Source organism: Podarcis pityusensis (genome assembly GCF_964106645.2).
Source record: "Podarcis pityusensis genome assembly, chromosome: 4".
Taxonomy (NCBI): Eukaryota; Metazoa; Chordata; class Lepidosauria; order Squamata; family Lacertidae; genus Podarcis; species Podarcis pityusensis.
Window position 1 is genome coordinate 48,930,086 of NC_138027.1, and position 23,059 is coordinate 48,953,144.

The 23,059-nt window shown below is 40.0% G+C and overlaps 1 long non-coding RNA gene across 2 annotated transcripts; it reads right to left on the minus strand.

Annotated features, from left to right (window-relative positions):
- Positions 1-12,122: 12,122 nt before the first annotated feature.
- LOC308475544 lies at positions 12,123-22,794 on the minus strand. 2 transcript variants are annotated; one of them, XR_013985297.1, is made up of 4 exons: positions 22,661-22,794; positions 21,239-21,385; positions 15,195-15,349; positions 12,123-12,827 (listed from the first exon to the last, which is right to left on the minus strand). It is a non-coding gene; the product is annotated as an uncharacterized lncRNA (long non-coding RNA). The 2 variants fall into 2 exon arrangements; XR_013985298.1 differs by lacking the exon at positions 12,123-12,827 and having other exon boundaries at positions 15,020-15,349.
- Between the last annotated feature and the right edge of the window lie 265 nt (positions 22,795-23,059).

Sequence of the window (23,059 nt, forward strand, 5' to 3'; positions counted from 1 at the left end):
GGACAGCTCATTACTATTGTACTGTCAGTGTGACATTATTGCTTCTGCTAGAGAACATTAACTACAAGAGGTTATTACTACTTTATGACAGTATTGACAATAATATCAAATGATTTTGGACTTATTTTTCCTCCCTTTTTTATAGTATTTGAGTCTACTGCAGATAATATCTATGACTACTTCCACTTCTACCTTAACTTAAGAATACTAGAGGATGCCAGAACTTTTCAGACTTGGACCACGTCAGTGCCATGCATTTAAAGCAGTACCATACAACTTTAAACAGTCCTGGCTTCTACCAAAGAATCCTTAGAACTGTATTTTGTTAATGGTTCTTGCCCAAGTTTTCATTTGATTGTAGACTGGATGGTCATCAGAGTAGCCTGAGCAGCAATCCAGACCATTTGTATCCAAACATTGTGAACTATCAGTGCCCAAAGGATACCTCCTGCGGGGAAATAGAGTTGTTATTCCCACTTTTTTTGAGAGATTGTGTGTTGGGGGCTCTATGCTGGACAGCCTGGTGTACTGCAAATGAAGGCCCTTGGGCATACATAGCTATGTGAACAGTGAAATTAAAGAATGTGTCAAAAGGTGTGACAAGTGTCAGGTTTCAATACCAACACAATGGTATGCTCCAGTACACCATGGTCACAACTTCATATTGACTTTGCTGGCCCCTTGAAGGGACAGACCATTTTGATTATTGTTTGGAAGTAGCTTTTCAGCAATAACACCCCTTGTTATCAAAGCCTTAAACATATTTTGTGCAAAACACAGGCTGCCAAAGTACCATGGTATCAGAAAATGGGGGGGGGGGGGAATTCCTGCACAATAGACTGATCAATATGTCATTTCAATCCATTTTCATCCAGAAATGAATGGCCAGGACAACAAAGCATGCATTGAAATGGATGATTGAGTGTGACTATGACCACCACCTTACAAATTTCCTCCACCACACCACACATTGTTGTGCAACTGAAATGAGCCCTGCTAAACTATTGATGAACCCACAGTTAACAGCTCTGTTTGACTATATACACCCTGACCTGACTGCCCAAAGGAGTCAGCTGTAGTTCAAAGACTTGCCCATGTGTTTGTCCCAGAAGACCCTGTGTAAGTTAGGAACTTACTGTGTAAGTTACATATGGCCGATGGCCACATGTTGCATCAACATGTGGCTCAGATGAGAGAGATAATTCCAGTTCCACCAGTTCTCTCTGGGCATGCTGGGGATGATGAAGTTGCAAGAGACAAGAGTCACTAGATGCTCCAGAAGCCATTCAAAAGTATTCATGTCTCGACCTTGACAACATGAACCAGAATCAAATGAAGGACTGGGTGGCACACCACCAACTCCAACATAAAACTGCTGTCAATTGGCCAGCATAAAAGCTCATCCCTGGCATCTTCAGGACTATGAGAGCTGGGGGAAGGAGAGGCCCCCTTGGCTTGCCATACTATGAACTGCTGAATCAGGTCTCAGGCAGTGTGCTGTTTAGCTTCAGTTCTGCATTACATGCAGCAATATGCTGCATTGTTTGTTCCTTCCATAACTTGTTTTTTCTTGAAAGTGCTATTGTCATGCATCCTCTGTATATCTTCCTCTTCACGATGTTGTTGTTTTTTTGTTTTGTTTTTTCATTTCCCAAGGTGAGAAAGATAATTAAAGGACAAAACAACTTCATTGCTGTTGACATCATCTTAATTTCATGACTAATATGTTAATTTTAAACTAACATTATATCTGTTTGCTTTCATCACATTAAAGTTGGTCTAATCTTGAACTATATAACAGTAAAGATAAAGCAAGTGTTATCTCAATTCCAGCTCATTGATGTAACAGTTACCCTAGCACTGCATAAACAGTGACTTAATTTCTGGAGCAAACTGTTGGGTACAATCCTAACACTTTCAGAAAATGTCATTAGTTAAAATTACAGCAAGAGATGTATTTTCTTTCTTTTACCACACTTCAGAATCACAAGCACCTCCTCCTAAGAATTCACAGAGAGTCTAAAGTGCTTGAATAATTGTTTGGGGGTAACAATTCTTGTGAATTCCAGCAGCTTTTAATTGAGGGCCTGTTTCTGAAGATATGCTAATCTTTATTTCATCACATTCTGTAGTCAATTAACACACACTTCTGTTTGAATCAAGGTTCATTTAACCAACATATTTACACAAGAATGTATACCTGGAATTCTAAGGTATACAAGTTCTTTGTTTTCACAAGCTGTGATCAAGCTTGTCTTCTGAAAATAGCCAGTTTCCCAACTCTAAACGTTTCTGAAAGAATATGCTCTTTCTGAACTAATATTTCTGAGCCACTGATGGCAGAAATAGAGATGACTGAACATATGGGGATTTCACTGAAAGTAGCAGTCTTGTGTCTTGTCCTCCTCCATGGTCATGAAATGTACTCTACATGCCACCACTTGTTTGAGAAGCCATTCACATAATATGTTAGCCACAACACACATCTGTCCTGTAGTTTCTTGTGAAAGTGTGTTTTACCCCAAACTAGCTTTGATCCAAATCTTGATCTGCCTCTTGGGTAAAGAAGTCCACTCCCAGTCTCAGCCCATGCATGTATCCACATCAAACCAAGCAAATGGAGTTTGAAAGGCAGTGAAAAGGAACTACCTTACTGCATTTTAAAACAGGAATGTGTACACAGCCTCCATCCATAGATTTTGGCATTGAAGTGATTGCAATATGCCACGTCTCAGTGGAGAGGAGAGGGGAGAATGAACCAAATATCCTCATCCTAATCATATTTATTCAGAAGTAAGTTCCATGGAGTTCAGTAAGATTTATTTCCAGTTCAATCTGCTTGAGTCCCCCCTCCCCAAGTTTGTTTTCTCTTTCTCTCTCTTTTTCTGTAACAGTTCAGAAGGGAGAAAACAATGACAGTTTCAAGGGGAATGTGCTCAACATAACTGAGTAATTTAGCTTTTATTGTCTTCCAAAATCATCAGTGTGTTTTTGTCTCTCAGTTTAGTATTATTTCAGATAGAAAGTTGGTTATATAGCCTTTCCTACAGCATATTGTATATACTTCATCAGTTTCTTCCACCGTCTTATGTTTGCAAGCAATGGAAGCTATGCCTGACTGAGCTCTTATCACAGCTCAAATCCCCCAGATCCCAAAGTAATTTCTGTTGTCTTCTGCGGCACGTTTTGTCCAATATTTCCAATGTACTTTCACTAATATTGTGACTCAAACTGCACATACTGCTTCAAACAAACCTTGTTTGGAGAGTACAGTTAAATCACTGTGTAATTTTAAATTGTAGATGCTTTAGAGATCCGAATAAAGGGGTGCATGTTGATCAGAAACACAAATAGTTTTCCCTTGTCTAGACTTTCATGTTGACACTACACAAATATATTTTCTTCATATCACAGTCCCCATTAGTACAAGGGGAGGCCATGGCCCACATATGCAAATTTATGTACCTATGAATAGGCTACTTCCAAAGAAATGATGAGGAGAGTTGGTATCCTAGACAGATATGCCTATCTCCATATAGGCAGAGAGACGTCCATATTTACTTCTACAACAATCACATTCATTTTTCTTTCCTGAAATTGCAGTAAAAGAGTCTCAATGCCACCATGAAGTGATAGTCAGACAGTACAAAAAAATTCATCTGCAAATTTCGAAACTCCAAATGAAACTGATGCATTAGAAAATTTTCACTCCCCTCCCAATTTTACAAATACTGTTGAGTGTTTTTCGAGCTCAGGTGTTGTTGGTTTATTTGCTCTTTTTAGAAACAGCTTATACTTCCTTCAGTTCAATCAGTTGCTGTATTTTTTGTTTCTATGGAAGCCGCCCAGAGTGGCTGGGGAAACCCAGCCAGATGGGCGGGGTACAAATAATAAATTAAAAAAATAAATCATGTTTTTACTTCCCTCTGCATATACACAACACTGCAAAAGAGATTGCTCACAGTACTGTTTCAAGATTCAAGGTGTGGTCTGTGTTGTGCTTTCCCTACATTAAATGAATAGTTGTGAGCTAAAAAATGCTAAAATATACATAAACCATTCCGAGCAAATCCAAGGAAAAATGTTTCTCACGCATGCAGTTACTTCTACAATCGTCAGATAACAGGGTCTCTCTAGAATCCTGATCAAATTTGTAGATGACACCAAACTGGGAGGGGTGGCTAACACCCCAGAGGACAGGATCACACTTCAAAACGACCTTGACAGATTAGAGAACTGGGCAAAAACAAACAAGATGAATTTTAACAGGGAGAAATGTAAAGTATTGCACTTGGGCAAAAAAATGAGAGGCACAAATACAAGATGGGTGACACCTGGCTTGAGAGCAGCACATGTGAAAAGGATCTAGGAGTCTTGGTTGACCACAAACTTGACATGAGCCAACAGTGTGACGCAGCAGCTAAAAAAGCCAATGCAATTCTGGGCTGCATCAATAGGAGTATAGCATCTAGATCAAGGGAAGTAATAGTGCCACTGTATTCTACTCTGGTCAGACCTCACCTGGAGTACTGTGTCCAGTTCTGGGCACCACAGTTCAAGAAGGACACTGACAAACTGGAACATGTCCAGAGGAGGGCAACCAAAATGGTCAAAGGCCTGGAAACGATGCCTTATGAGGAACAGCTAAGGGAGCTGGAAGAGGAGGTTAAGGGGTGATATGATAGCCGTGTTCAAATATATAAAAGGATGTCACATAGAGGAGGGAGAAAGGTTGTTTTCTGCTGCTCCAGAGAAGCGGACACGGAGCAATGGATCCAAACTACAAGAAAGAAGATTCCACCTAAACATTAGGAAGAACTTCCTGACAGTAAGAGCTGTTTGACAGTGGAATTTGCTGCCAAGGAGTGTGGTAGAGTCTCCTTCTTTGGAGGTCTTTAAGCAGAGGCTTGACAACCATATGTCAGGAGTGCTCTGATGGTGTTTCCTGATTGGCAGGGGGTTGGACTCGATGGCCCTTGTGGTCTCTTCCAACTCTATGATTCTATGATTCTAGAATTTCAGTGCCTGATGTGTACAACAGACTCCTCAGCAGTCATGGTCTCATCAAGCTAGATTTTCTCAAAATGCTTAACGCATGATATTCAGTACTTAGCATACTTTGTCTCCTTTCGATCCATAGGATGCCACTATGTGGAAATTGCAAATGCCACCACATGATAGAAAAATTGGGTTGTCTCAATGCATTTTGTTGTTTTATGGCTGGAGTGAGGTACCAGTGATCTTCCAGGTTTTGTTGGGAGTCCAACTCTCATCCGCTCCAACCAGCATGGCCAATCTTCAGGATGGTGGGAGTTGTAGTCTAGCAACATCTAGAGGACCACAGGTCCCCCAATCCTGACCCAGGGCAATCACCTAATCTTCTCTGAATTAAATCCATGCCTAATACGGAGCGTTACATTCAGCAGCATATGCTGTCACTTCTCAGCAGAATATGCCTCCCCAGCTACTTCCAGTAGTCAAACCTGAACATCACAGATCAGTCAGCCATGCAGAATTGCTTTCTTATAGTAACTCCACAAGGATTATGCTATCAGTCCTTTCAGTTGGAAGTCTCTATATCAAATAAAAGTGGTCTGGAAAAACAATGCCATATTTGTCACATCAAAAGTTTGTCACCAGTGAAATATCTTAAGACATTAAAAAGGCCACATAACATTGTTTTAACTTCCCAGTTCCTCTGGAGAGAACAGAAGGCTTGCATACTGCAACTCTGGGAATTCTTTAAGTGAGACTTATGTTCTGATTTTCACCTAGCCTGCTACATGCCTTATAGGCAAACACATAGATAATAGGCATTCTGTTTCAGGATGGTGATAAATTGTCAGCTTGTGTGCCTTTAGGTTCTAATTTTCTGGTGGACGTGCTTTCTTGGTGAGATTTAAAGCAAAATGGAAGCAAAGCCTCTGGAGCTGTACCTATGCTGAAGATGAATGAAAAATTGGCCTCTTTACAGCAGCAAAGGATAACCTGTGCCCTGCCAGATGTGGTTGGACTCCAATTCCTGCCAGTCTCAGTCACGGGTTAGGAATGATGGGAGTTGTAGTCCAACACTCTATGGAGGATCACAGAATTAAAGAGTCACTACTTTAAATGTTCAGTTATTGAAAATGATGTATGTCACACCATTGTGACATACTTTCGTGTTAATCCTTTCTTGGAATTCTGTCTTGAAGGATCACAAAATGAGTCTTCTGTAAGTTTAACCATCCAAGTTCAACCATATAGTTCCCCCCCCCCCCCATCTGTAGGGACTTCCTGATAACCTGTTTATTGAGCATTCACCAGGATTAGTTTGCAGGGAAATTAAACAACACTTGCCATTTTATAAGCATCCACACTGATTTGTTCACAGGGAGCTCAGATGACACTGCATCAACACAAGTCTTTCCAGTGCATTTTCATGTCACTACCCTTATCATGAAATGCAGTTCAAGAAGTCTTGCAACAAGCATGTCAGGTTCACATTTGCATCCACAGTGGCAATGCAAGTGCAAGGCTTTTGTATTTGCATAAAGCAAATTCTGCTGGGCTGGAGAGCTTATTGCTGGAATTCTTACAATAAGCCCCGTTCCGTGCCCAATAAGCATGGGACGCCTTTGCCCGGCAGGGCTGTGGCCCATAGATTGCAGCAAAATACTGTGCAAGGTTTTGTCCAGTATCTTCTCTGTGTGATGGGCTCATAGGAAAAAGCTGTCCCATGAGCCCTTGCTGAAGAGGGGAGGAGGAAGCTTATATAAGGCTGCTTTCCCTGGATCTCACAGCCATTTTGCTTTGAGAGCTTCCTGCCCACCTATCTTGGGGTTAGAGCCCGGCCAACTGGCTGGCTCCCATTGTACAGGTTTGGAGTGATCCAAACCCAGTGGATCAATTCCATCAACTTGGGGCTTGTGGAATGATGAACTTATTCTGGGACCCAATGCCATGCCAACCCTTGCCCTGCCTGCTGCTGCTGTCAATAAAGATTTGCCCTGATTTTATCCCATCACCATGGTACAGTCCGGTTATTTTGCTGCTCTCATGGGTCACATAATGTGCCTGCCTGGGCAACTAGAAACAAGCCAGAGGAGAAATTTCACTACATCAGAAAAGTAGGTGGTGTGGATTTGTTGGCAATTATCATACTCTTACTTGAGATGTCATATAATATTTTGAATATTAAAGCAAACTGTGGCATATTATAGTTAAGCACAGTGCAATGCCCCTTATGTTTGATATTCAAATGAACTCTTGCACCCAGCAGAGGAAGCTGAATCAGGATAACAATGAGGATTCTACTCTTTATACTGAAATGTTTCACTGAGTACTACCCACCAGCATCCTTTTGATTCTGAAATAATTGGGATTTGTATATGGCAAAGTAAGGTATGTTATTTTATCTATTGATTATTATAAGCTTTGAAAGAAATCAACGTGGGCTCAGTCTGCAAATGAAAACTAGCAATTCAAATAAAGAGGATTCAGGAGGATTACACTATATTGCTTTTACAAATTATTGCAAATATGATTTCTAGAGGCCTTTACTTTACAAAAGAATCTTAAGACGAGGACCGATGCAGCATGGGTAGGCAATTGGAAGACCCTCCAGAACAGATGGAGGCCTGTGAGGAGCTGCACGGAGAAAGAAGGAGAGAAACTTGAAGTTGCATTTCACAACTGAATATCTGTTTTACAAGTGGGTGGGTACCATAGGACAGGGATGTTCAACCAGTTGACCGCTATCGACAGGTTGATCCCCGGGTGCTAGCAGTCGATCACAGTCTCATTTCCCTACGTGGGGGGGGGGGAGCATCCAGCACCGCTCCCTTGCTCTGTCATTCAATCGCACACGACGGCAAAGACTGAAGATGGAGCTACCGCTGCCAGGTTTAGTACCTGGGCAGCGTTTTATGGCGCGTCCCCCCCCAAAAGCAATAGAACCATGGTGCCCCCCTATAAAAGCTCAACATCTTTGGCTCCATCCCCCAAGGGTAGATCACTGCCCCCCCGGACTAGATCACAGTCTCTTGGGAGTTGGACATCCCTGCCATAGGATATTGCCCTTACAGAGGTAATCTGTAAGTCAGAAGTAACTCCCATTGCATTCAAAATGTCTTAAGCATTCTGTTTAGTTTACTTCATATTATACAGGAATGGTGTAGCATGGAAGTATTTGCTATAAATCACATATGCAATTTAAAATGGTTGTTGTTTCCAAATGAAGTTGCTTTGGTCCACAGATGTGACCTTGAAAAAAAATCTGTTTTTATTCAATGTCTCATTGTAGGCAACAATTGCTGTAGCAACTCCAGCAGGGTAACTGAAGGATCACATCCCTCCATGGACCCACAGAGCTTTGGGGCTAGTGAATCCAAAGCTGTCAGTGACCCAGAAGTGCAGTTACCCTGAAAACCCTTTTTCGGGACTTTCTAGGTTGAGCTTCCTATGTGAGAACTGGTGGCAGCGGCTAACTGGGGTGTAGGTCAGGGTCTGTGCCACATGGAATATTAGGATTGTGCTGTTAGGCTGAAGTCCTGTGAACACGTGTCCGAATGGAACACATAGAATCATAGAATTGTAGAGTTGGAAGGGACCACGAGGGTCATCTAGTCCAACCCCCTGCAATGCAGGAATCTTTTGCCTAACATGGGGCTCAAACCCGTGACCCTTGGATTAAGTGTCTCATGCTCTGTGCTGGCCAGCTCTGACTGAGCTATCCAGCACAGATCAGGCATGCATTTAAAAGCTTATGTTGTATATTGTTTGCCTAAATGCCAGTTATTTTCATTCTTTGGGTAGATGCTAAAGCTGGTTCTCTGTGGCTGCATCTTATTCAGGGACAGAGTGGCAAGTGCCCAAAGTGGAGGTGGGTAAAATGGGTTTTATTTAGTTTTAAATTAGGCTGAACTCAAATTAGGCCGTGGCTCTTTCACTGTCTTTATAACCTCTCAAGCTATTTTCTAATAAGCATGAATGAGTATACTCACACTTTGAATTATAGTCAATTATCAACCATTACCATGAAAACAGCTAGTTACTATAGAACATAAGGTTCTGGAAAGTGTTGAGATGGCTTCATTTCATAATTCTGTGCATTTCCTCAATGCATGGCCAAAGCAAAAAGTGTAGGCAGCATGATTATGTCCCTTTCCTAACTATTCATTTTACTTAATCTTGTATTAAGTAAACCACCACCACTTGCCATTGGCTGTTATTCAGCTTTTAGTAATTAAAGTGAATTCTCCTTCTCTGAAAGAGGGTTAACTTTCAATATTTGTTAAATTAATGACCAAAAAAGTTGAAATGGACTCACATTTAGGTTGGATTTCTTATTCTAACAACACTTGGTGATGAGCAAACAAAATAATCACAGCATGAATCAGTTCTGTCATAAGCACTCTTAAGAGAAATTAAAATAAATCCTGTGAACAAAATCTCATTATCAATTAACCCCAAAGCCCCATTCTTATCTTTGTAGTATTAAGAGGGAGAACATAACTTCTCATTAATCAAACATCAAACAGATGAGAATACTATTTATAAACTTTTACTAGATCTTTTTGAGGTGTCATTATCAACATAAAAGTGATTTAGACATAGCAAAATCCTATGCATGTTTATTTAGAACAGGTTTAACTGAGTTCAATGGAACATACTCCCAAGGATATAACAATAGAACCCCTACTTTAGAAGAGAATGTTTTTACTAGATGGTCTCAGAGTGCTCTGATCACAGCTTTGTTCAGCATTTCATGAAGTTCCATTCCATTCCATTGTTCTTTAAGGCACTTTGATCACATTGAATTAACCACCTTTCATCTCGCTGTAACACTCAGTACATAATTCAACAGCACTTCTGATAATTTGTAATTATAGTGCTCACTACGTTAGAAAAAAAAACAAAAAACAAAAAACCTGTTATTTCTCCAAAGGTAGACTTTTGGATTCTAGGACTAATTATTGATCCATTATAAACGGCTATGAATTCAATGAAATAAATCTATGTGCCACAAAATCACTAAAAAGTGACAGCCTATGAGATGTGTCTCTAGTAGTTTTTATATTCTGGAAGACTTTTCTATTTGTCTTATACTACACCAAACCTTATACTTTGAGAAAGGAGCTTGTTCTCCAGGTCATCAAGACTTCTGGGAATCCAAAGGTGGCTTGATGTGCAATATAAGAGAATCTTCCGTTTTTCCTTCTAAGTTTTCTATGCCCTCAGCAATCACCCTGACTGTGAGCGCTCGTACTCTTTCTGTTTGTCTGTAGTCTCAATCCTCTCAAGTCTTCTTCTCCCTGTGACTTACTCTCTGCAAGGGTTATTTTTGTTCACCATCCTGCTGTCCAACTCAGATACCTCTCTTTACACTTCCATCTTGTCATCTCTTTGATCCTGTTGCCCCCTACTCTCTCTCTCTTCCTAACCCTCTTTGATATAAGCTTCTTTCCTGCACATTAGGATTAAACTAGATGTCCCCTGGCAAGTCTGGGTCTAAGGATCCTGGGCTCTGTTTACACTGCCATTTGCTCATTGCATTTCCAGGGCTGGGTTTTTAATTGTGTGTTCACATGATGTTATCCAAAATGCATATATATTCTGTAATTGTTATAACATATTACTGTTTGATGTGTTCTGAAAGCAGCTTCACATGGTGGGAGTCCTAAGCCATTCCTAATACATCTCTAGCCAAGGTGTGAAAGCCTTGGCATAGGGTAAAGCCATCCTATACTGCTGTGTAGAATAATATTAATACAATCTATTACCTGCCCTTCACCAGCAGTACCCGGAAACTACAACTAATCCAGAATGTGGCAGCTAGACTGGTGACTGGGAGTGGCCACCAAGACAATATAACACTGGTCCTGAAAGACCTACAGTGGCTCCCTGTACGTTTCTGAGCACAATTCAAAGTGTTGGTGTTGACCTTTAAAGCCCTAAATGGCATCGGCCCAGTGTACCTGAAGGAGCATCTCCACTCACATCGTTCTTCGCAGTTTAACCCAGACACTGAAGTCCAGCGCCGAGGGCCACGTTACAAGGAACCAGGCAGAGAGCCTTCTCAGTAGTGGTGCCCGTCTTCTGGAATGCCCTCCCACCAGATGTCAAGGAAATAATCAACTATCTGCCTTTGAGAAGGCAGTCCTGTTTACGGAAGTTTTTAATGTTTGGTGTTTTGTCGCTTTTTTATATATTCTGTTGGGAGCTGCCCAGATGGGAGGGTATAAATACATTATTGTTATTATTATTATTATCATTATTATCATTATTACCACTACTACTACAATATTTAATTAGCCATGCTTATGTGAACAGTTATGGGTGGGCACAGAGCTGTGAATGCGCCAGGAAAAAGCAGCAACTTCACTGTGCTCTAAAGCAGTAATCTGAATTAATCCTCAGTAGGAAAGCAGCAGAAAAGGAAGTGCAGCTTGAAGCACAAAACAGTGAAAGGAAGAGGTTGCTTAATGATTGCTTAAGCCCTCCCCCATCCATCCATCCATCCATCCATCACCTTGAAACCTCTTCCTCTTAACTAGGATTCTGAAAGTATGCTTGCTGCATCGTGGGGTAAAATGTTAAGAGAGGAGGTTTATTTTATTTATTTATTTTCAAAATTTATATATCACACTTGCATACAAAAATGTCTTTCAGGGTTATGGACATAAACATTTGAAATCTAACATAACATTCTTTTTTAAAAAACACAAAACCTAAAGGTTTTAACCTAGCGCTAAAATGGCAGCAGCAAGGAGGGTATTAGAGCTGGGGTGCCAGCACAGAGTTGAACATCTCTTTGTACATATACAGTATAACATAGTATAGGTGAAAAATGCATGCCCATTTTTTGTTGGATAAGTTACTCATTCCAATTTTGCATAAATTTACACATACATTTACACATTACAATATTAAATGTCCACTCAGATTTATTCATGCATTATCCTGCATTTGTTTCCACAAGAGGTTTCTCAAATCTTAAAGAAAGGAAGGGATGTTTGAAATGGAGGGCCAAAGCAGGAATGGGGGGGGGGGGGATCAGAATGGCTTTGACATTTTGTTTCCAAGAAAGAAAGAAAGATAAATGGGATAGAGAGAATATTAACAAAATGATTAATTGGAAAATTAATACATGATTGTGGTTATAATGGAATACACAACCTTGGATGGCCCATTAATGCCACCATATTTTGATGCTACAATTAAGTTTTGCTTCTTGTAAAAAGGCTGAATGTACTTGGACAGGCTGAACAATGCAATGATAATAACAACAGCCATATAGAAGCTCCCTTCTTTGTTATATAGAAATTGTGTTCTAATTCTGAATTAAAAAAATTAAAAACATGGCATAGGACCAAAAGCCTATTTGCTCACCATGTTTGGGAATAGTTTTGCTTGCATAAAATGTAGGTCATGTCCGTCTTTATTTTAAAAAATAAATAAATACAAAGGAGAATATACTTTATATTTTAGCTGTACTGATTTGCAAATATTGTTCAATTTAGAAAAAGAGAGAGGGTGTATTCAGGATTGCATCCTAATTGGCAATTTACAATGACCAGCATTATCCTTCAAGAAAGTCAGCTTTTCATATTGAAATTGTGAAGTATCAAAATGATTGAGAGCAATTGCACAACTATTAATTATGTTTTTTTGAAGCTCAGTTCGTGGTAGGTAATGAGGACATTGTTCGTCTATTTGATATCTTTATAGCAGTCATCTTGGACTTCACTGCTCTCTCTCTTTTTTATAAAAGTATCCACGTTTGTTTTGTTTTCTCAATTTCCACTTTTAAAAAATGAGTTCAAATACAAGCAGGCAAGTTGCTCCTGAAAATAATTTCATTAAAATGGATTAGCTTTCTCTCTGCAGTAATTGGAATAGCACAATTGAGCAAATTTAGTCAGCAAGCAGCATGTGACTGTGTTCACCCTCGCTTCCTTTTCTCACAGCAATATACACATTTTTAAGATGAAATTTTAATTTGTTATTAATAATTTGGAGTTTGCTTTAAAGCTGCATTTTGTGGTATATTTTGTTTTGCTGTTTTTAAAGGATGCCCTGACAGAAATGCCCTGTAAAGATACTGTGCAATGTCACAAACTGTGCTTGCTTACAACTAAGCGATTTCCAACAGACAGAATATCAGCTCCATAACTGTAATTCCACCCCAGAAGAGACTTACTCTGTTTATTATCTGCCTGACACTTGGCTGCTAAAGGTATGAGTGCCTGATGCCAACCCTAAACCATATAGAGAAGTCAACTTTCATGTATTGCAGGTCTTTCACCAGCTGATTTTAGGTTGACAATGCTACATTCAGTGCAAGATGAGGGTTGGCATTTCAGTTGGAAAGGGTCAAAAGTGATTTAAAATCTACAGCAATTCTGTTCACATGCTCCTATCTGGATAAACTCAAGTTTTAAATAGTTGAAAAGCAAACAATATATTCACTTGTTGCTGTTATTTATTAATATCTCATAATGACTACAACACACACACACACACACACACACACACACACATTTTTGAGCAGAAAGGATTTGAAATCCACACTCAGACATGAAGCTCACTTGGTGCCCTTGGGCCAGTCACTGTCTCTGAGCCTCACAAGCTTGTTTCAAGGATGAAATGGGAAGTGGGAGGAGCAGAGAGAGGTGGGAAAATATTGTTTAAAAAGGTGTAGTCATAGGTATATCAATGTATTCAAATCTGAATTGTCAAATTGTGTTATTATTGTTGTTATGTTTTTTGTTGTACGTGTCTTTTGCAGTTGATGCTTGTATCGAAAAAATGATTAAACAATTTACTTTTTTTTAAAAAAAGAATGAAATAGGAAAGCATCTATGTACACCACCATGATTTCTTTGAGTAACAACAACCACCCATCAGTGGCGTAGCGTGGGGGGTGCCAGGGGTGCCAGCCGCACCGGGCGCAACATTTGGGGGGGCGCGAGTCCAGAGGGAAGGGACAAGCAATCGAGGCTTGGTTGGGGTGGGGGGTCGTCGTCTCCGCCACTGCTTCTGTTTTCCGCTGCGCTGAGGCGAGCTGGGCGCGGCCAGGCATGCAAGCGCAGCGCCTGGCCAAGCGCTGCAGCCTGGGGAGCCGGCGCCTTAGCGCCTCGCCGTCGGCCGCGCAGCCGTTGCCCAAGCTCGACAACTCGTGGAGGGCGCCTCTCTCTCTCTCTCTCTCTCTCTCTCTCTCTGCCTGGAGGGGAGGGGCTTTCCCTGCTCTTTGTTCCGTTTGAGCAAACACAGCAACGAAACAGAGCAGGGTGGGCAGTAAGACCCTGAGGCAGAATGCAGGAAAGCAGCCACTTCCTCTTTTCAGGTTTCCCTTCTCCGGTACCTACCCACCCACGTTTATTGCGAGGGAAATCTAGCTGACTGCAGGGAAGGGGTTGGGTGCATGTAATGTGTGACAAAGGCATCAGGTGTACGTCTTGGGTGGAAAGGGTATAAGGGTGGGGAGGTAGAGTGCATTTAAAAAAACCAAAACATTGTGGATTTAAACAAGGAAAATGTAGCATAATCTACTGTTTGTAAGGGCCCTTTGGGATTGGTTTTACCCATCTCAGACAGTTAGCTCATAGTGTAAATAAAGATGGCTGTTACATTTTTTTAATAAAAGCATCAACAACGATCCTTTTGCACGGTCTGTTGTGCTGTGTTGCAGAACTTTTTGCAGTTGCAGGATTAGGGATGGTGTTCTGTGCTACAGTGGCGTAGCATGGGGGGTGCAGGCTGGGCCGGCCACACCGGGCGCAACATCTGGGGGGCCGCGCTCCACGGGTTAGGGGGCGCAAAATCCACGGGTTAGGGGGCGCAAATTACTTGCCTTGCCCCGGGTGCTGACAACCCACGCTACGCCACTGCCACCCATTTGAGTATTTATACCAGGAGCACTGACCCATCCCCATATTTACCCCCATGGGTGGGAAAACAACTAAGCATTTATATTGCTGTTGCAATCAACTTGTCCACCCCCCCCCTACATTTCCCTCGCTATGTCATCTATAGGTTCCTAAGCCAAAAAGCAGAATCAGCACCCTCAGCTCTTTTGTGAAAGCTCTTCCATGCTGAATGACATTGTGTACAACTCAGATTTGAAATTAAAGCAGTGCTGACACTGATGCATAAAGATTAAATGACAGTTCATTGGCACAGAGGTCCTTACTGGCGTCCTACGTACAGACCTCAAATTCACCTTAAGGAATTCTCCCATGCTTGTGATGTCTCTGCTCGTCATTTGGATGACAGTCCTCCATACCGAATTGTATTTGTTTCCTCCATAGGGAATTTCCTTGTGCATGTGTTTGTTCATTGTTCTTTCTGCTTGCTCTTCTATTCCCTGTAGAAAGGACAAATAAGAAGTGCAAAGCAGCATTTAAATAGTTCCCTATAGAAACAGCTAGTTCCACCATATGCCTTTGAGATTTTAAGCATCTATTGGAAGAAAGGAAAATGAAACGCAGCTGTGATTCAAGGGGGTTGGGGCAGAGGCAGGGACCTCTTTTTCAGCCTGAGGGCCACATTTGGTCATAGTCAACCTTTCGGAAGCCATATGTCAGTGGGTGGAGCCAGATGCAAAAGCAGACAGAGAAACATAAATGGACCTGTTTGTGGAATCCACATAAGATCTCCTAACAATAATTTATTTGTTTTTTTTATATATATAAATTTTTATTGGTTTTACAAAATTTTTAAAACAATACAAACATATAAAAGACATACAAACACGTATAATTTCATGACCTTTTTTTCATAAACCTTCTTTCTCAGACTCCCCCATACCTCCCCTTTCTGCATCCCAATGTCCAAAATTTTCCAGCAACTTCTAAATAGTTCTGTCAAACATATGTCTTCTTAATCTTTCCTTCAGTCTAATCTTATATCGCTGTAACCCTTTCTTTCTCAAAACCTCGACATTCTAACATTCATCAAGTTTATAATAGTCCTTAAGATAAATTTTAAATTTCTTCCATTCTTCTTCCGCCGTCTCCTTCCCCTGGTCGCGGATTCTGCCAGTCATCTCAGCCAGTGTCATATAGTCCATCACTTTCATCTGCCATTCTTCCAGAGTGGGTAGGTCTTGTGTCTTCCAATACTTTGCGATGAGTATTCTTGCTGCTGTCGTAGCATACATAAAAAAGATTATATCTTTCTTTGACACCAATTGGCCGACAATGCCCAAGAGAAAGGCTTCTGGTTTCTTTGGGAAAGTACATTTAAGTACCTTTTTCATTTCATTATATATCATTTCCCAGAAAGCCTTAATCTTCGGGCACGTCCACCAAAGGTGATAGAAAGTACCTTCAGTTTCTTTACACTTCCAACACTTATTATCAGGCAAATGATAAATTTTTGCTAGCTTGACTGGGGTCATGTACCACCTATAGATCATTTTCATAATATTTTCCCTTAAGGCATTACATGCCGTAAATTTTATACCGGTGTTCCACAACCATTCCCAGTCAGCAAACATAATGTTATGACCAATATCCTGTGCCCACTTAATCATAGCCGATTTAACTGTTTCATCTTGTGTATTCCATTTCAGCAGCAAATTATACATTCTTGATAAATTCTTGGTATTGGGTTCTAACAATTCAGTTTCTAATTTTGATTTCTCCACCTGGAAGCCAATTTTCCTATCTTGTTTGTAGACCTCCATTATTTGATAATAATGGAGCCAGTCTCGTACTTTAGGTTTCAATTTCTCATGACTCTGTAATTTCAATTTGTCTCCATCTTGTTCCAAGATTTCCCAATACTTTGGCCATTCGGCCTCCATATTGAGTTTCTTCAATGCCTTAGCCTCCAAGGGTGACAACCATCTAGGGGTTTTGTTTTCCAACAGGTCTTTATATCTTATCCAAACATTAAATAACGCTTTTCTGACAATGTGATTTTTAAAGGCCCTATGCACTTTGATTTTATCATACCATAGATATGCATGCCAACCACATGTATTATTGAAACCTTCTAAATCCAAGATATCTGTGTTCTCGAGGAGCATCCACTCTTTCAGCCAGCAAAACGCTGCTGCTTCATAATACAGTTTTAAGTCCGGCAGGGCAAATCCCCCTCTTTCTTTTGCATCTGTAAGTACTTTAAATTTTATTCTGGGCTTTTTGCCCTGCCAGACAAATTTCGCAATGTCTTTCTGCCACCTCTTGAAACAGTCCATCTTGTCAAGAATCTGCAAGGTTTGAAACAAAAATAACATTCTAGGCAATACATTCATCTTAATAACTGCAATTCGGCCTAACATTGACAATTTCAAATTTGACCATATTTCTAGATCTTTTTTAATTTCTGACCAACACTTTTCATAATTATCTTTATACAAGTTCAAATTTTTAGATGTCAAGTGAACCCCTAGGTATTTCACCTTCTTAACCACTGTCAAACCTGTCTCTTCTAGAAATTTCTCCTTCTCCATGACTGTTAGATTTTTTTCTAATACTTTAGTCTTCTGTTTGTTCAGTTTAAATCCGGCTACCTGGCCAAATTGTTGAATTATCTCCAACACCCTTTTCGTACTAGTGTCTGGCTCTTGTAAGGTCAATACTAAGTCATCTGCAAAGGCCCTTAACTTGTAATGTTTGGCTCCGACCTGTACACCTTTAACCTGCTGGTCATTTCTAATCATATTTAGCAACACCTCCAGAACAGAAATGAAAAGCAATGGGGAAATTGGGCACCCCTGTCGTGTTCCTTTTTCTATCTTAAGTTCCTCAGTTATCACATTATTTACAATCAGCTTAGCTTTTTGTTCAGAATATATCGCACCCATACCGTTCTCAAAACCTTGACCTACCCCCATCCCATGAAGATTCTTTTTCATAAAACTCCAAGAAATATTGTCAAAGGCTTTCTCCGCGTCCACAAAGATCAACACTGCTTTGGTGTTTAAGTTCACCTCTAATAGTTCCAAAATGTCTATTATATTCCTTACATTGTCTGATAAATGCCTTTTTGGGAGAAAGCCTGCTTGGTCCTTATGAATCTTCTCCATCAACACTCTTTTAAATCTTTTTGCCAAAATGTCTGCAAAAATTTTATAATCCACATTAAGTAATGATATTGGGCGGTAGTTCTTAAGTTGAGTCTTTTCAGTCTCTGTCTTTGGTATGAGTGTAATATAAGCTTCTTTCCACGATTCTGGTGCCTTTTCCCCCTCTAAAATCTCGTTACAGACTTCCTTTAACGGTTGAACCAACCACTCCTTCAAGGCTTTGTAATATCTGGAAGTCAATCCATCTGGTCCTGGAGATTTGCCCAGTTGCATGTCCTGAATGGCACCCTCTATCTCTTGTTCTGTTATTCTCTGGTTTAAATCCACCTTACTTTGATGAGAGATTTTTTGTAATCCATATTTATTAAGGAATTCATCTATGTCCTTTTCATTTTGTGGCCCTTGAGAGTATAGTTTTTTAAAATAGCTCAAAAAACAGTTTCTAATCTCGTTAGGTTTAGATATATTCTTTCCATCCACTTCTAGGCTTGTAACTGTATTTAATTTCTGCCTTTTCTTCAATTGCCAAGCCAGAAGTTTGCCACATTTATCTGCCGATTCAAATGTCTTTTGTTTCATTTGCTTTATCTTCCATTCAATCTCTTGATTCATCAATTCCATATATTGTGTTTGATATAACTTGATCTCTCTCAAAATCTCCTGGGACTTTGGTTTTGATCTTAATTTTTTCTCTCCTTCTTTTATCTTTTCCAAAATCTTTTCCTTCTTCTCATTCTGCTTTCTCTTTTTTATTGAATTTTGTTGAATCAAAAATCCTCGCATCACAGCTTTGCTTGCGTCCCAGATCACTCTTTTTTCCACATCGGCCTTTAGGTTTATTTCAAAGTAGTCCTTTAAAGTTTTTTGGGCCTTCATGTGGATCTCCTCATCTCGAAACAGGGTGTCATTCATCCTCCATCTAAATTGACCAGTTGTTGTAAGTTTCATTTCCATCTTCACAGCATTATGGTCGGAGCAAGTTTTTGGGCAGATTTCTACCTTCTTAATCTTTGGAGCCATCCCACTAGTAATCCAAATTTGATCAATTCTGGTCCAGGTCAACAATAATTTATTTGGCTTTAACCTTTCACAGTTGCCAAATGATTGACATATTGTACTATATATAAGCATGAATTTTGCGAGTGGTCAACAGTGTTGAAATAAAAATATATATATATGTCACAGGAAACTAAATCAGGATTTGGAATCACCTATTAAAGCATTAAACTGTAAGCTCCTGCAATGGCAGGAAAGGAACATTTTCTGAAGGCCCTCTCTTTAGCTCATATGAGTGGTAATTTTCCAGATTCTTTGCCTGCAAACACCTGGGCTGGCGAGGAGAGAGCAATGTTTTCTTGCAAAGAAAGGGGCACTGCCTAAAATCTGGCTTAGTCTGGTCAATGGGTTTCTCCAAACTTAGACATACTTAGAGATGGTATATTAAAGTGCAAGGTCTGTCAACCTGTTCTTTGTGAGCTAACTTTGTGACTACACAGTTAGGAATGGAAGAGAATTTTGCTTCATTCTCATTTTCAAGTTCCTAATTTACAGTTCCTGGACTCATATGTGGATTAGGAAAGAGTTAACAATCAGAATATATACTTCTCTGGGGATGCAGTTCTGTTTTTTTAGAATGCATTGAAATGTTATTTAATAGGAAAATGCATACATAATGCATATTTTAGAAGATAAATGCACACAAAACCTTACCCCAAAAAGCTGTTTTAGGACAAAAGAACATATAAAATTAAGTATAATTTAAATGCACAAATTTCATTCATGTTAACAAAAAATCCACGGGAAATGGAACACAATGGGCTTAGAAATGAATACATGTGAAACAGGCATGTAATGGAAACACGCTGATCCACCCATCTATAAAAAGGGGGGGGGGTGTAAATGGATATATTGATTGATAATCTGGCTCTATCTATCTATCTATCTATCAATCATCTATCTATATATTTGTATACTGCCCTTCATCAAAAGATCAAAGGGCAGGTTACAATATAAAAATACAAAATGCAAAATGAGAACACAAAACAAACCAATAACCAAAATTGAATTCATTATGTCAACATTCAAGCAGCTCTTTTCTTGCTTTTCCTTGATGCTTTCTATCTTAGGAACAAAATGGACAAAAGATTTATGTGATGCTGAAGTCATACTTTTCATTTCTTCTTCCCCAATGAAAACAATACATTCTGCTTGGAGGAAATCCAAAACAATAAATAAAATGTCTCTTGTCTTATGCTCCTTAATGATGAAACCCTGCCAGGAAGAGAGAGTTATAGGCTGCATGCTTACTCAGAAGTGAGCTTACGCCCATGTAAATTATTCACGTGTAATATAAGGTTGCTTCAGACATTGTGTTTCTCTAGATGGATGATCAGATCCCACCCACATTCCGTGGCTGTATCTCATCCACATACTCACTGTGCCCCTGGTTTTTCTCCTACTTAATTCTGATTTAACTCGGATGCTTTCTAAAACTCTAGAAACATGTAAGGACATCTTTGTGTTTCTTCAGTGTGTTTGCATGTTGGATATCTATGTGCACATGCCCATTGACAAAAGACTGTAGCAGAGGTGAACTTGCTGTTGATGTGCTTACACATATGATTGCAGGGAGACCAATTCTGTGCAGTTTTTAATTTATCCCAACGTGTGCTTCTGCACATTGGTAAAACGTGGGTGGCACTGTGGTCTAAACAACTGAGCCTCTTGGGCTTGCCAGTCAGAAAGGTGGCAGTTCAAATCCGTGTGATGAGGTGAGCTCTCATTGCTCTGTCCCAGTTTCTGCCAACCTTGCAGTTTGAAAGCATATCAGTGTGAGTAGATAAATAGGTACCACTGTGGCAGGAAGGTAAACGTTTTTGTGTACTCTGGCTTCTGTCATGGTGTCCCGTTGCACCAGAAGCGGTTTAGTCATGACCTGGAAAACTGTCTGTAGACAAACGCTGGCTCCCTTGGCCTGAAAATTGAGCTGAGCGCTGCACCCCATAGTCACCTTTGACTGGACTTAACCAGTCCAGGATCCAGGGGACCTTTACTTCCAAACAGCAAGACCGATGGTCAGGTATGATGGTCCCTGTAGTCCAGCAATATCTGGAGAGCCATAGATTTTCCTACTCCAGGCCTAGAGCTAGAACTTGTCATTCTGAATAAGGTTTGTTTAGAACTTTTTAAAGAAAAATGTTAAGCCAGTGTGGCACTTACAAAGGGTTATTTGAAGGGTCCTTCTCTATATAGAGAGTAGCCCATCTCATTTCCTTTTGTCTATGCTTTCCCATTTGTATTCATTATTCAGATTCCCAGCAATTTTTCTTCCTCTTTAGTAGGCACTATGTACCTTCAGCAATGATACTGACATGCAATAAACAAAATAACACATTCAAGGTCAGTGGACACATTGCTACATTAGTAACCTCCATTTATACTGAAAACATATAGAAAGCATTTCCATATGTTTATCCATTTACCTCACCTTGATACAAATGCTTAAAGCAATTCACAAATTAAAGAAATAGGTATTATTAGGACAACATGATATCTATACAGAAAACAAAAACAAAGACAGCAAAAATATAAGCCACAATAAGAATTAAAAGTCAGCAGTTATAATTAATCAAGATTGAACTAAAACTAAGCATGAGGAAATAAAACAACATTATTTTGACCTATCACCTAATGCCAAGTGAGCCGTGTGGTGTAGTGGTTAGAGCAGCATTTCTCAACCTAGAGTCCCCAGTTTTGCTGGACTTCAAACCCCAAGTTCATGGGCTCCTTATATAAGACAGCCCAGGTTTTAAGATTACAGAATAGTCTCTTCTTGTTCTATGGATAGATGTTGCCTCTGGTGTGGTAATTCAGGATGGGGATGGATTTATGAAACTCCCTCCCTCTACAGTGCAGTGCAGTGCCATTAATATATGATTCCTCCTCCCACTTAAAAATACACATTTTCGCGTAAGTCTTTTGTAGGGTTGCCATACATCTGGGAAATCCCAGACATGTCCTCTTTTGGGGGCCTACATGCACATCCGGGGGGTAAATTTAGAAGCAAATGTCCAGGTTTGTGTAGGGTTTAATTTTGTGTGTGTGTGTATACTGGTTGTTCAGGTTCAGGCTCTGGTCCTGGCTTTGGTTCGCGTGCGGGCGGCTTTGTGCACACAAGCAGGAGAGTCAGGGCAGCTAGCAGAGCTCACGGCCAGGAAAGCTTCTTCCCTGCATGTCTGCTCTGCCCATCCACTGAGCTGCCCTTTCCCTCCCGCAAGCAGGAGGGGACGGGCAGCTTGCAGAGCTTACAGGCAGGGAAATGACCATTGGGGGAAATTTTCAAAAGTTGGCAAAAAGTCCTGATTTTTACCTCTGGAAATATAACAACCCTATCTTTGGGGGAAACTGATTTGCTAAGGTCTATTGGTCGGTTATATAAGGCTGATGAGGTGACTCTCTGTCTTGAATTATAGAACCAAAGAATTCTAGAGATGGAAGAAACCAAGAGGGTCATCTAGTCCAAGCTCCTGCAATGCTGTATTCTGTTGAGATTAGGAGTACTGTGCTCTACCAACTGAGCTATCATATATATATTGATATTGTTTTATTTTTAATTATGTTTTTAATGCTCTTTATAATTACCTTTATGGTTATTGTGCATATGTTGTCAACCTCCCTGGTATCTATGGTGAAAGATGGTTAAAAATAGACTTGAACAAACAAACATCTGCATAGGGTGACTGTCTGTTCTAATTAAGTTATTATGACAGTGATCTATAGCATGTAAGCATACTTAACATGTATACATAAATGTGTAGGTAGAATTTTTTTCCCTTCCACATGATTTATGTCTTATCAAAACATTCTCCCTTTTTTCTTTTATTGTAACCTGTCTTTTGATTTCATAGTGCCTTCTGCAAATACTTATGATAATCTAGTACATTGTTCAGTACATCACAAACAATCTTTTTTGACTCCCTGCTGTCCATAGCCACTATTAATTAAAAGCATACATAAAACAGACATCTTCCCTTGTGAGCT